This window comes from Glycine max, chromosome 5 (genome assembly GCF_000004515.6).
Source record: "Glycine max cultivar Williams 82 chromosome 5, Glycine_max_v4.0, whole genome shotgun sequence".
Classification (NCBI taxonomy): domain Eukaryota; kingdom Viridiplantae; phylum Streptophyta; class Magnoliopsida; order Fabales; family Fabaceae; genus Glycine; species Glycine max.
This window is the reverse complement of record NC_038241.2, coordinates 18,190,537-18,203,469: the sequence shown is the minus strand read 5'-3', so window position 1 is coordinate 18,203,469 and position 12,933 is coordinate 18,190,537. Positions and strand designations below refer to the sequence as shown.

Below are 12,933 nucleotides of genomic sequence, written 5' to 3'. Positions count from 1 at the left end.
CGCGCGTATTCCTTTCGTGGAACACGCATCCCGCGAGTCTCGCGTCGCCCTCCCGCCGAAGGGTAGGTTGCGACAGTAGTGTATGACTAGAGGCAATCCATCTGACTTACAACCCTTTGATCCTGAGATAGATAGGACATTTCATAGATTAGTTAGGCATCATTTTATACCTTTTGATCATTCTGAGCATTCCATTACTGGTGAAGCTGTGCATTCTGTTATTGGTGATTTTGAACATCCTGATCTTGAGCATTATAATTTTGAGTATTCTGATTCTGAGCATTCTGATTTTGCACATTCTGATAACATGGCACAACCTCCACCCCGTGAGAGGACTCTAAGGGAAATGGCTGCACCTGATTTCACCTACGAAAGCTTGTGCATCCAATACCCTGATGAGGATGTCCCATATGTTCTTAAAACTGGACTGATTCATTTGCTTCCAAAGTTTCATGGCCTTGCAGGTGAAGACCCGCACAAACATTTGAAAGAATTTCACATTGTCTGCTCCACCATGAAACCCCCAGATGTCCAAGAGGATCACATATTTCTGAAGGCTTTTCCTCATTCATTAGAGGGAGTGGCAAAGGACTAGCTGTATTACCTTGCTCCAAGGTCCATCACGAGCTGGGATGACCTTAAGAGAGTATTCTTAGAGAAATTTTTCCCTGCTTCCAGGACCACAGCCATCAGGAAGGATATCTCAGGTATTAGACAACTCAGTGGAGAGAGCCTGTATGAGTACTGGGAGAGATTTAAGAAACTATGTGCCAGTTGCCCCCACCATCAGATTTCAGAACAGCTTCTTCTCCAATATTTTTATGAAGGACTCAGTAATATGGAGAGAAGTATGATAGATGCTGCTAGTGGTGGAGCCCTTGGAGACATGACTCCTGCTGAAGCCAGAAATTTAATTGAGAAGATGGCCTCCAACTCCCAGCAGTTTAGCGCCATAAATGATGCCATAGTCATTAGAGGAGTGCATGAGGTAGCTACAAACCCATCTGCATCATCTGAAACTAAGAAGCTTGAAGGCAAACTGGATGCATTGGTTAACTTGGTAATCCAGCTGGCCTTGAATCAGAAATCTGTACCTGTCGCAAGGGTTTGTGGTTTGTGCTCCTCTGCTGACCACCATACAGACCTTTGCCCTTCCATGCAGCAACCTGGAGCAATTGAGCAGCCTGAACCTTATGCTGCAAATATTTACAATAGACCTCCTCAACCTCAACAGCAAAATCAACTACAGCAGAGCAATTATGACCTCTCCAGCAATAGATACAACCCTGGATGGAGGAATCACCCTAACCTCAGATGGTCCAGCCCTCAGCAACAACAACAGCAGCCTGCTCCTTCCTTCCAAAATGCTGCTGGCCCAAGCAGACCATACATTCCTCCACCAATCCAACAACAGCAACAACCCCAGAAACAGCCAACAGTTGAGGCCCCTCCACAACCTTCCCTCGAAGAACTTGTGAGGCAAATGACTATGCAGAACATGCAGTTTCAGCAAGAGACCAGAGCCTCCATTCAGAGCTTAACCAATCAGATGGGACAATTGGCTACCCGATTGAATCAACAACAGTCTCAGAATTCTGACAAGCTGCCTTCTCAAGCTGTCCAAAATCCCAAAAATGTCAGTGCCATTTCATTGAGGTTGGGAAAGCAATGTCAAGGACCTCAACCCATAGCACCTTCCTCATCTGCAAATGAACCTGCCAAACTTCACTCTATCCCAGAAAAAGGTGATGACAAAAATTTACCTAACAATTTCTGTGCAGGCGAATCTTCTTCCACAGGTAATTCTGATTTGCAGAAGCAGCACATTCCCCCTCTTCCATTCCCTCCAAGAGCAGTTTCCAACAAAAAAATGGAAGAGGCAGAGAAAGAGATCTTGGAAACGTTTAGAAAGGTAGAGGTAAACATACCTCTGTTGGATGCAATAAAGCAAATTCCAAGATATGCCAAATTCTTGAAGGAGTTGTGCACTAATAAGCGGAAGCTTAAAGGAAGTGAACAGATTAGCATGGGCAGAAATGTCTCCGCATTGATTGGTAAATCTGTTCCTCAAATTCCTGAAAAATGCAAAGATCCAGGTACATTCAGCATACCTTGTATCATAGGGAATAGTAAGTTTGACAATGCCATGCTAGATTTAGGAGCTTCTGTTAGTGTTATGCCTCTGTCTATTTTTAATTCTCTATCTCTAGGCCCCTTGCAGTCAACTGATGTGGTAATTCATTTAGCTAATAGAAGTGTTGCCTACCCTGTTGGTTTCATAGAAGATGTCTTAGTTAGAGTTGGTGAACTGATTTTCCCTGTTGATTTTTATATTTTGAATATGGAAGATGGATTTTCTCAAGGATCAGTTCCCATCATTCTAGGCAGACCCTTTATGAAAACTGCTAGAACTAAGATAGATGTTTATGCAGGCACACTGTCCATGGAGTTTGGTGATATAAATGTTCATTTTAATATTCTGGATGCTATGAAATACCCATCTGAAGATCTTTCTGTATTTCGTGCTGAAATAATTGACCATGTTGTTGATGAATACATGACTGATCTTTATTCTAATCTGCGTGCCTCTCACTCTTCATGCATTGAGTCTGAAATTGTACTTGATCATATGTCTGAATTTGATGCTGAGAGTGAATCTGAGAGTGATATTGATTGCATGCCTGGTGGTGGTGTTTTACCTCTTGAGATTGATTTTATAGAGTCAGATAGGACTAACCATGTTTCAGGAAGTACACATACCTCTGACTTTCTTTATGAGGTAAAGGCTGAGAAACCATCCCCTTCCACCACTGTCCAGCCGACCACACCAGAATTGAAGCCTCTGCCATCAAATTTAAAATACGCTTACCTGGATGATAGCAAGAGTTTTCCAGTGATTATATCTGCTTCCCTTGCTGATGAGCAAGAGGAGAAGTTGTTGTCAGTTCTCAAGAAGCAAAAGAAGGCTATAGGCTGGACCCTGGCAGACATTCCTGGTATTAGCCTATCCATATGTATGCATCGAATAAATTTAGAGGATGGAGCTAAACCAGTAAGACAACCACAAAGAAGACTCAACCCGGTGATTCTTGATGTAGTGAAGAAGGAGATAACCAAGCTTTTGCAAGCTGGAATCATTTATCCTATCTCCGATAGCCAATGGGTGAGTCCCGTCCAGGTAGTCCCAAAGAAGACTGGCCTCACAGTGATCAGAAATGAGAAGGAGGAGCTGATTCCTACTCGGGTGCAGAACAGTTGGAGAGTCTGCATTGACTATAGGAGGCTGAACCAGGTTACCAAAAAGGACCATTTTCCCCTGCCATTCATTGACCAGATGCTTGAATGCCTGGCAGGTAAATCCCACTACTGTTTCCTTGATGGTTTTTCTGGTTATATGCAAATTACTATTGCTCCTGAGGATCAGGAAAAGACCACATTCACCTGCCCCTTCGGCACTTTTGCTTATAGGAGGATGCCTTTCGGCTTGTGCAATGCCCCTGGTACCTTCCAGCGGTGCATGATTAGTATTTTCAGTGATTTTTTAGAAAATTGCATAGAGGTGTTTATGGATGATTTCACTGTATATGGATCCTCTTTTGATGGTTGTTTGAATAGTTTGGAAAAAGTTTTGAATAGATGCATTGAAACTAACCTTGTTCTAAATTTTGAAAAATGTCATTTTATGGTTGAGCAAGGTATAGTTTTAGGCCACATTATTTCAAATAAGGGTATTGAAGTAGATCCTGCAAAAATTTCTGTTATTTCACAATTGCCTTACCCCTCTTGTGTGCGAGAGGTGCGATCTTTTCTTGATCATGCAGGATTCTACAGGCGCTTTATAAGGGATTTTAGCAAAGTAGCCCTTTCATTGTCCAACTTGTTGCAAAAGGAGGTGGAGTTTGACTTTAATGACAGATGCAAAGAGGCTTTTGATTGCCTCAAAAGAGCGCTGACTACCACCCCCATCATCCAGGCACCCGACTGGATAGCCCCTTTTGAGCTTATGTGTGATGCATCAAATTATGCATTGGGGGCTGTCCTTGCTCAGAAAATTGATAAATTGGCCAGGGTGATATATTATGCTTCTAGGACTTTAGATGCTGCCCAAGCAAATTATACTACTACTGAGAAAGAGCTTCTAGCCATAGTTTTTGCTCTTGAAAAATTTCGATCTTATTTGCTTGGTACTCGCATTATTGTTTATACTGACCATGCAACTCTAAAGTACTTGTTGAAGAAGGCTGATTCTAAGCCTAGGTTGATCCGATGGATGCTCTGGCTCCAAGAGTTTGACTTGGAGATCCGTGATAGGAGCGGAGCACAAAATCTAGTTGCTGATCATTTAAGTCGGATCGAACGTGTACCTGATGCAGATTCACCTATTCGGGATGGTTTCCCGGATGATCATTTGTATATACTGTATAGTATTTCTGACTCTCTTTCTACTCCATGGTTTGCTAATATTGTCAATTATTTAGTTGCTTCTGTTTTTCCTCCCTTAGCATCTAAAGCCCAAAAAGATAAAATTAAAAGTGATGCTAAGCATTTTATTTGGGATGACCCCTACTTGTGGAAATTGTGCAGTGATCAGGTCATTAGACGGTGCATTCCAGATCATGAGACTGACTCAGTCCTGCAGTTCTGTCATTCTTCCGCACCGGGAGGTCATCTGGGTGTTCAAAGGACAGCTCGCAAAGTGCTTGATTGTGGTTTTTATTGGCCCACCATCTTTAAAGATGCGTGGAAGATCTGTAGCACTTGTGAGCAGTGTCAGAGAGCAGGAAATACACTTACATGGCGACAACAAATGCCTCAGCAACCTATGCTATTCTGTGAGGTGTTTGATGTCTGGGGTATAGATTTCATGGGTCCTTTTCCTGTCTCTTTTGGTTATATTTACATTCTCCTTGCAGTTGACTATGTTTCAAAATGGGTGGAAGCCAAGCCCACTAGAACTAATGATGCTAAAGTTGTCGCAGACTTTGTCAGGTCTAATCTGTTTTGCAGGTTTGGAGTACCTAAAGCAATTGTTAGTGATCAAGGAACCCATTTTTGCAACAGGACAATGCATGCCCTGCTTAAAAAGTACGGGGTGGTACACAGGGTATCCACACCATACCACTCCCAGACTAATGGACAGGCAGAAATTTCTAACAGGGAAATCAAGAGAATTCTAGAGAAGATTGTGCAGCCAAGCAGGAAAGATTGGAGTACCAGGCTTGATGATGCTCTCTGGGCACATCGGACTGCCTACAAAGCACCCATAGGAATGTCTCCTTATCGGGTTGTCTTTGGAAAGGCATGTCATCTTCCAGTGGAAATTGAGCACAAAGCATACTGGGCAGTGAAGACTTGCAACTTCTCTATGGATCAAGCTGGCGAGGAAAGGAAGTTGCAACTGAGTGAGTTAGATGAAATCCGCCTAGAAGCCTACGAGAATGCCAAGTTCTACAAAGAAAAGACCAAGAAGTTCCATGATAGTATGATAGTTAAAAAAGACTTCGTGGTTGGGCAAAAAAGTGTTATTGTATAATTCTAGGCTTGGACTCATGAGTGGTAAGTTGAGGTCTAAGTAGATTGGTCCTTTTGTTGTTACTAATGTTTTTCCTTATGGTACAGTTGAGATCAAAAGCGACTCCACAAACAAGAGCTTCAAGGTCAACGGACATCGACTTAAGCCATTCCTCACGAACCCTTCTTTAGTGGACGTAGTGGTGGAAGAGACTTCCTTACTCCACCATGACTTAGGGAGTTTTTCTTTTCCTATCTCCTTCTTTGCTTTTATTACACTTGTCCGATTCTCTTTGATGATTTAATTGTTTTTAATCTTTTAATTGTGCTACATTGAGGACAATGTGTTGTTTAAGTATGGGGGGGAGTGTTCTTTGGTTTTGCTAGTTTTGTTGGTTTTGTTAATTTGTTAGTTGTGTTAATTTGTTAATGTTGTTAGTTTTATCGGATTTTCAGTTTAATATTTTGGGTCAATTTTGTGTGCACGTACGAATTTTCATGTTTTTCTTTGAATTATAGGATATGTTCAAGAAATGGGTAATTGTTTTGAAAATAAAAGTTCTTGACATTTTGTGACTTGAAATCCTTGATTCTTCTCTACATGTCATGATAGTTTTGAAAGCTCAATTTGAAAGTGATGAGTTTACCTTTGTGAGAATTTGAGCCATCCATCATCATAATCATTTGGTGTGTTTTGCCCCATTGATTGCTTGCACAATAGCCTTGGCTTGATTCTTGTTGATGCGTCCTAATTCACATGCATATTTGGAAATGATTGAGGCAATTTTGTTCTTATAAGCTTCTAGCCAAATGGACTTACCTTGAATTAATTCCTTTGATAGCCCTTTTGAGCCTTGTTTCCCTTTCCTTGTTTTGAAGCTCACTACAAGCCTTAAGTGAAAAACCATGATATCACCATATCCTTAAGGAATTTTGGAGCTTTGGAATTGTTTTGGGAATAAGTGTGGGGGGTTTTTGTTTCATTGGACAACTTGTTTTGTTGGCTATGCTTCATGATGTATTTTGGGCCATACTTGATGTACATTGTATATTGGTTAAATGTTGGACATGCTGAATGAAATGTTGTTTCTCAAAGGCTATAGAATAAAAAAAAAGAATAAAAAAAAAATATTCGAAAAAAAAAATTCGAAAAAAGAAAAAGAAAAGCAATAAAGTTGAGTGAATAAGATCTTAAATGGCACAAGAATGATGAAACTCTTGGTTCTACTCTTCATGTTTAATTTTTATCTTTACTTCTTTTTATTTTCTTATTTTTTTCTTAATATGCACTTATTCCCCTTTGCTCCTCTATTCCTTTGGGATTTAGCCACTTATTCCATATTTCTCCATACCTTGTCCTTGGCCCCATTACAACCTTAAAAGACCTTTTGATCCTCATGTGCTTGTGTTTGTGGGTTGATTGTCAATTTTAGAATCTTGCCAAGTCTATGTGGTGTTTGCTTTCATGGGTGCTTTGAGGGTAAATAGTAGCCTAGACACTTGAGAGATAGAGTGTATATCTTGTGAGGCTTTATCACTTTTCATTCTTGAGCTGATTAACTATTTTGCCATGATTGGGTTGCTTGGATGATTTTCATGAATGTCTTGACTTTTTGGATCTCCTTATGTTAGATGTTACCCATTCCTTTCAATCCTTGATGTTCATTGAGAAATATATGAATGTGTTTGTTTGTCTCTCTTTGATATCCTTGGATTTTGTTCTTTGTTTCATTTTGCCCAGGAGTGCAAAAGGCTAAGTATGGGGGGTTTTGATGTGCCATCATTTTCTTCTATTTTCTAAACCCTTTTTGCACCATTTTAATTATTGATTGGTCTTAATTGTCAATTAATTAGGCAGTTTTATTATTTGGGCTCATTTAGCTAATTTGATGTTTTTAATCTAATTTCAGGAATTAATGAAACATTGGGCTTAATCCGGATTTTAGTTGTGGACTTGAAGAGGGCAAATAAAGCAGCGCTTACCTTAGTTAATTTCTAATTAGGAAATTTCGCAATTTTATTTTATGTTGTTCAGTGTTTATTTCGTTTTGGGCTAGAGTATTGTAATAGGGCCCAGTGACTTTGAGTGACTCTTTTTAAATAGCTGCCTTGGGATTCGTGCAAGGCATTCTATTCTGCTATTTTCATTATTCAGAGCTTTGGTTTTAGGTTTTCACGTTTTTCTGTTCCCTTGTTACAATTTTCGTTCTTAATGCAAATTTCCATTTTCTGCTTCTAATTATGAGTTCATTCGTGCTTCTTCTTCTACTTTCATTTACGTTTCTGTTCATTTACGTTTCTGTTCATTTATGTTTCTGTTCATTTATGTTTCTATTTCATGTTTCATTTGCGTTTTCTGTTTGAATCCATGGAAGGCTAGATTTTCTAGTTTTGTTTCCTTTTGATGACGAAGCCCAACTCTCTTTGAGGTTTCGCTTGTAATGTGGGTTCCTGGCAGTTTTCCCTTCACCAGTTATCCCAATTTCGTGAATATTAATCAGTGCATGCTTCGTGTTCAATTAATTGCCTCTGAGCCTAACTTGCGTTCATGCTTAATGGACGAATGACTAACTGGTGTATGTGGTGCCTAATCACGTATTGAAAACCCTAAGTTGATTTTCGCTTAGTAAATTGAAACAGGGTTGGATTAAGTGGTTGACTGTTAGGGACGAATTTTCCATAACCCAGGATAAGAGAATGGCTTCTGAATCAGAGGAAACAACCCGTTTTTAATATTAGTATTTTCGTATTCCAGTTTACTTGTTCTGCTCTTTAATTACCAAACAACCAAACCCCCCCCCCCCCAATCGTTATTGTTACTGCAAGTATATTATGAACATTTGGTTTGTCACTGCTCGTTGGGAAACGACCTAGGATCACTTTCTAGTTACTGCATTTTCATGTTTATTTGATTCGGGTACGGCCTCGATCAACGGGACTTCCACCTCAAGCGGTAGCACAGCCTCCATTCTGTATACCAATGAGAACAGTGTTGCCCTAGTTGATATGCACACCGAGGTTCGGTAACCATGTAGCGAGAACGGGAGAATCTCGTGCTAGTCCTTGTATGACACAGTCATCTTCTGGATAATCTTCTTGATATTCTTGTTGGCTGCCTCCACTGCTTCATTCATCTTGGGTCTGTAAGGTGTGGAATTGTGGTGTTGGATCTTAAACTCCTCGCACATTTCCCCCATCATCTTGTTATTCAAGTTGGTGCCATTGTCCGTGATAATCTTCCTCGGCAAACCATACCGGCAAATAATCTCCCTCTTGATGAACCTGACCACCACACTCCTCGTGACGCTAGCGTACGAAGCGGCTTCAACCCACTTGGTGAAGTAATCGATCGCCACTAGGATGAAACGATGTTTGTCGCAGCTTTGGGATCTATGGCCCCGATCACGTCTATTCCCCACATGGAAAATGGCCACGGTGCAGCCAAAACATTCAGAGGTAGGGGCAAAGCATTGACATTGTCCGCAAACATCTGGTATTTGTGACACTTCCTCACATGGAGACAACAATCGATCTTTATGGTGAGCCAATAGTAACCCGCCCTTAAGATTTTCCTAGCCATGGCGTGCCCGTTAGTGTGCATACTGAAAGAGCCCTCATGGACCTCCCTCAGCTTGCTCTCAGCTTCTTTAGCGTTCATGCATCAGAGCAAAACCATGTCATGGTTTCTCTTGTATAGTATGCTTCCGCTCAAGAAGAAATCGGCCGCCAATCTCCTTAACGTCCTCTTGTCGTTGTAAGAAGCCTCTGGTGGGTACTCTTTGCTTTCAACGTATCGCTTGATGTCGAAATACCAAGGCTTACTATCCCGCTCCTCATCCACCAAACAGCAATGTGCGGGTCTGCCGCAACACCTGAACTCAATGTACGGTAGGTCTCCGTGTGGTGTCAGCTGGAACATGGATGCCAAAGTGGCAAGCGCATCAGCCATTTGATTTTCCTCTCGGGGAACATGATGGAAGGAGATCTCATCAAAGAACTCAGCCAATTCCTTGATATAGGCCTGGTAGGGTATCATTTTGTGATCCCTAGTCTCCCATTCTCCTCTCAGCTGGTGAATTACCAGCGCCGAGTCTTCGTACACCTTGAGTAGCTTGACGTTGAAGTCAATTGCTGCCTGGATGCCCAGAGCGCATGCTTCGTATTCAACCATGTTATTGGTGTAGTCGAACCCCAGCCTGGCCGTGAAAGGTATACATTGATTGTTCGGAGAAACCAATGCTGCCCCAACGCCATGGCCTAGAACGTTTGACGCCCCATCAAACCACACGATCCACTTGTCCTTGTCCTTGTCTAGCTTCTCTTCAAATGAGGGCATGATGTCCTCATCCGGGAACTCGGGATGCATGGGTTGATAATCCTTGAGAGGCTGCTGAGCCAAAGAGTCCTCCAAGGCGCTCCCCTTTATCGCCTTTTGGGTGACATAGACTATATCGAACTCAGATAGCAAAACCTGCCACCGAGCGATCCGCCCCGTGAGAGCAGGCTTCTCAAAGATGTACTTGATCGGGTCCATCTTGGATATCAGCCAGGTGGTATGGCTTAGCAGGTACTGCCTTAAACGGTGGGACGCCCAGACCAAAGCACAACATGTCCTTTCTAGCAGGGAGCAGTTCATCTGACAAGCCGTGAACTTCTTATTTAAGTAGTAGACGGCTCGCTCTCTTTTCCTGGACTCGTCATGCTGCCCCAGCATGCACCCGATTAAAAAAACTGTTATGTACAAGATGAGCGGTCTCCCGGGCACCGGTGGCATAAGCATAGGAGGGTTCATGAGGCACTGTTTGATTTTTCCAAACGCCTCTTGACAGTCCTTGTTCTAGTGGATGGACTGGTTCTTGCATAAGAGCTTGAACAGCGGCTCACAGATAGCTATGAGCTGTGATATGAATCTGGCAATGTAGTTTAAACGCTCCAAGAAACCTCAGACCTGTTTCTCAGTACGTGGTTCTGGCATCTCAAGGATGGCTTTTACCTTTTCGGGGTCCACCTCTATTCCTTTCTGACTTACGATGAAACCCAGTAATTTTCCTGACTTGACCCCAAAGGTGCACTTAGCGGGGTTCAACCTCAATCGATACTTCTTAAGCCTGTCGAACAACTTCCACAAGTTGACAAGGTGTTCCTCCTCGGTTTTAGACTTGGCGATCATGTCATCTACATAGACTTCGATTTCTCGGTGCATCATGTCGTGGAACAAAGCCACCATAGCTCGTTGATAGGTTGCCCCGGTGTTCTTGAGCCCAAAGGACATCACCTTATAGTAGAACGTCCCCCACGGGGTGACGAAGGTGGTCTTTTCCATATCCTCTAGCGCCATCTTTATCTGATTGTCGCCGGAGAAACCGTCCATGAAGGAAAATAGAGCGAAATTGGTCGTATTATCCATGAGGACATCAATGTGCGGCAGAGGGAAATTGTCCTTGGGACTGGCTCGATTTAGGTCCCGATAATCCACACACATTCGTACCATCCCATCCTTCTTAGGGACTGGAAGAATGTTGGCAACCCATTCCGGGTACCGAGCAACAGCCAAGAAGCCAGCGTCAAATTGTTTCTTTACTTCTTCTTTTATTTTAAGGGACGTCTCGGGCTTTATCCTCCTCAGTTTTTGCTTTACCGAGGAAGACTCAGGATTCAGAGGTAGTCTGTGTTGTACGATGTTAGAACTTAAATCGGGCATATCTTGGTACGACCAGGCAAAGATGTCTTGGTAGTCTTTCACCAGGGCCATTAATTCTTTACGGATGGGTGCGGTCATACCCGTGCCTACTTTTACTTCCCTTCTTCCATTGTCGGTTCCTAAGTCTACGAGTTTTGTCTCTTCTTGATGCGGCCTCATCTCTTGATCTTCCTGAACGATTATCCTCTCCAGCTATGGGGGAAGCCCTACATCCTCGTCCTCTTCATCCTCTGTCTGACTTGCTTCTTGCTCGAAATCGACGGCCGGGTCCCCGATATTAGTATCTTCAAGGGACTCGTCATTGGATATTATGCTCGTCGCGTAAATGTCTGGGCGTTCCTCCACCCGCCAATTTACTAGTTGCAAACCTGTAGGGCACGACTGTACCAAATCCGATCTCCTCGGGGAGTCATCATCGCATATCATGGTGACTTGTCCTTCGCGTCTTAAACCCGCACTTACGAAGCTCCTACTGATGTGGCACGGTGGAGCCTCTTTGGCTCGTTGTCCCAACCGCAGGCCTTGGCCTTTGTTCTTTCTTTTCGAGATGTTTTTCCTTATGTCAGCCTGCGTAGGTTTATAGCCTAACCCAAACTTCTCGCGGTTTCTTCTGGTACTTACCAGGCTGGTCGTACCGCCGTTGTTCTTGCCCAAACCCATTTCGGGCTCGTAGCTGTGCCCCAGCATCACCCGGACCACCATCATTGCCGATCAGACAGGCGGGGCCGCCTTGGGAGGGAATCTACGGAGGCGATGCTTACCACCTCAAAAGATTGCAAAGTCGTTTCCAATGACTTCTCCGCGGCTTCCATGTACGGCATAGAGGAAGGGCAACTTACCAGGACATCATCCTCACCTGATACTATGACCAAGTGTCCTTCCACTACAAACCTCAGCTTTTGGTGGAGTGTGGAGGGGACGACTCCCACTGAGTGGATCCATGGACATCCCAAAAGACAGTTGTAGGCCGGATTGATATCCATCACATGGAATGTAACTTGGAAGGTATGAGGCCCTATCTGTACTGGGAGGTCGATCTCTCCCCTTACCTCTCGGCGGCTGCCGTCGAAGGCACGGACCACCATGGAACTCGTCCTTAGATGGGAAGCGTTAAATGGCAATTTTTCCAATGTGCTCTTGAGCATCACGTTCAAGCTTGAGTCGTTGTTGACGAGTACTTTGGCCATAACGTGTTCCATGCATTTGACTGACACATGTAAAGCCCTATTATGTCCTCTCCCCTCGGCGGGGATTTCCTCTTCAGCGAAGGTGAGGTAGTTGTTGGCTGTGATGTTATTGACGATCCCCCCAAAGCCTTCTACGGAGATGTCTTGGGCTACGTAAGCTTCATTCAAGACTTTTACCAGCAAAACTCGATGAGGCTTATAGCTCATGAGCAGCTATAGAAGGGGGACTCTAGCTGGGGTTTTCTTGAGTTGTTTAATGACTTTGAACTCGCTTTGTTGGATAATGCGGAGGAACTCGCCGGCCTCCTCGAGTGATACCTCTTTCTTGCCACAACCCTCTCTCCCTCGGAATGATCCTTCGTCAGAACATCCTCATCCAGTGCAGGGATCGCCTTGACATTTTGTCCTTCGCTTTCCCTTTAGTGTTTGCGGGCTATATCGGCAGGCTAGGGGGTGCGAACACACGACCGTTGCGGGTTATGCCACTCAGCCCGGTGATATTGGTCACTCTGGGCGATAGTGACCTGATATCGG

The 12,933-nt window shown here is 43.4% G+C and overlaps 1 non-coding gene across 1 annotated transcript; it reads right to left on the bottom strand.

The window, feature by feature from the left end:
* Positions 1-685: 685 nt before the first annotated feature.
* On the bottom strand, positions 686-792 carry LOC113001801 (small nucleolar RNA R71). The gene has a single exon (XR_003267287.1). It is a non-coding gene; the product is annotated as a small nucleolar RNA R71 (small nucleolar RNA).
* Between the last annotated feature and the right edge of the window lie 12,141 nt (positions 793-12,933).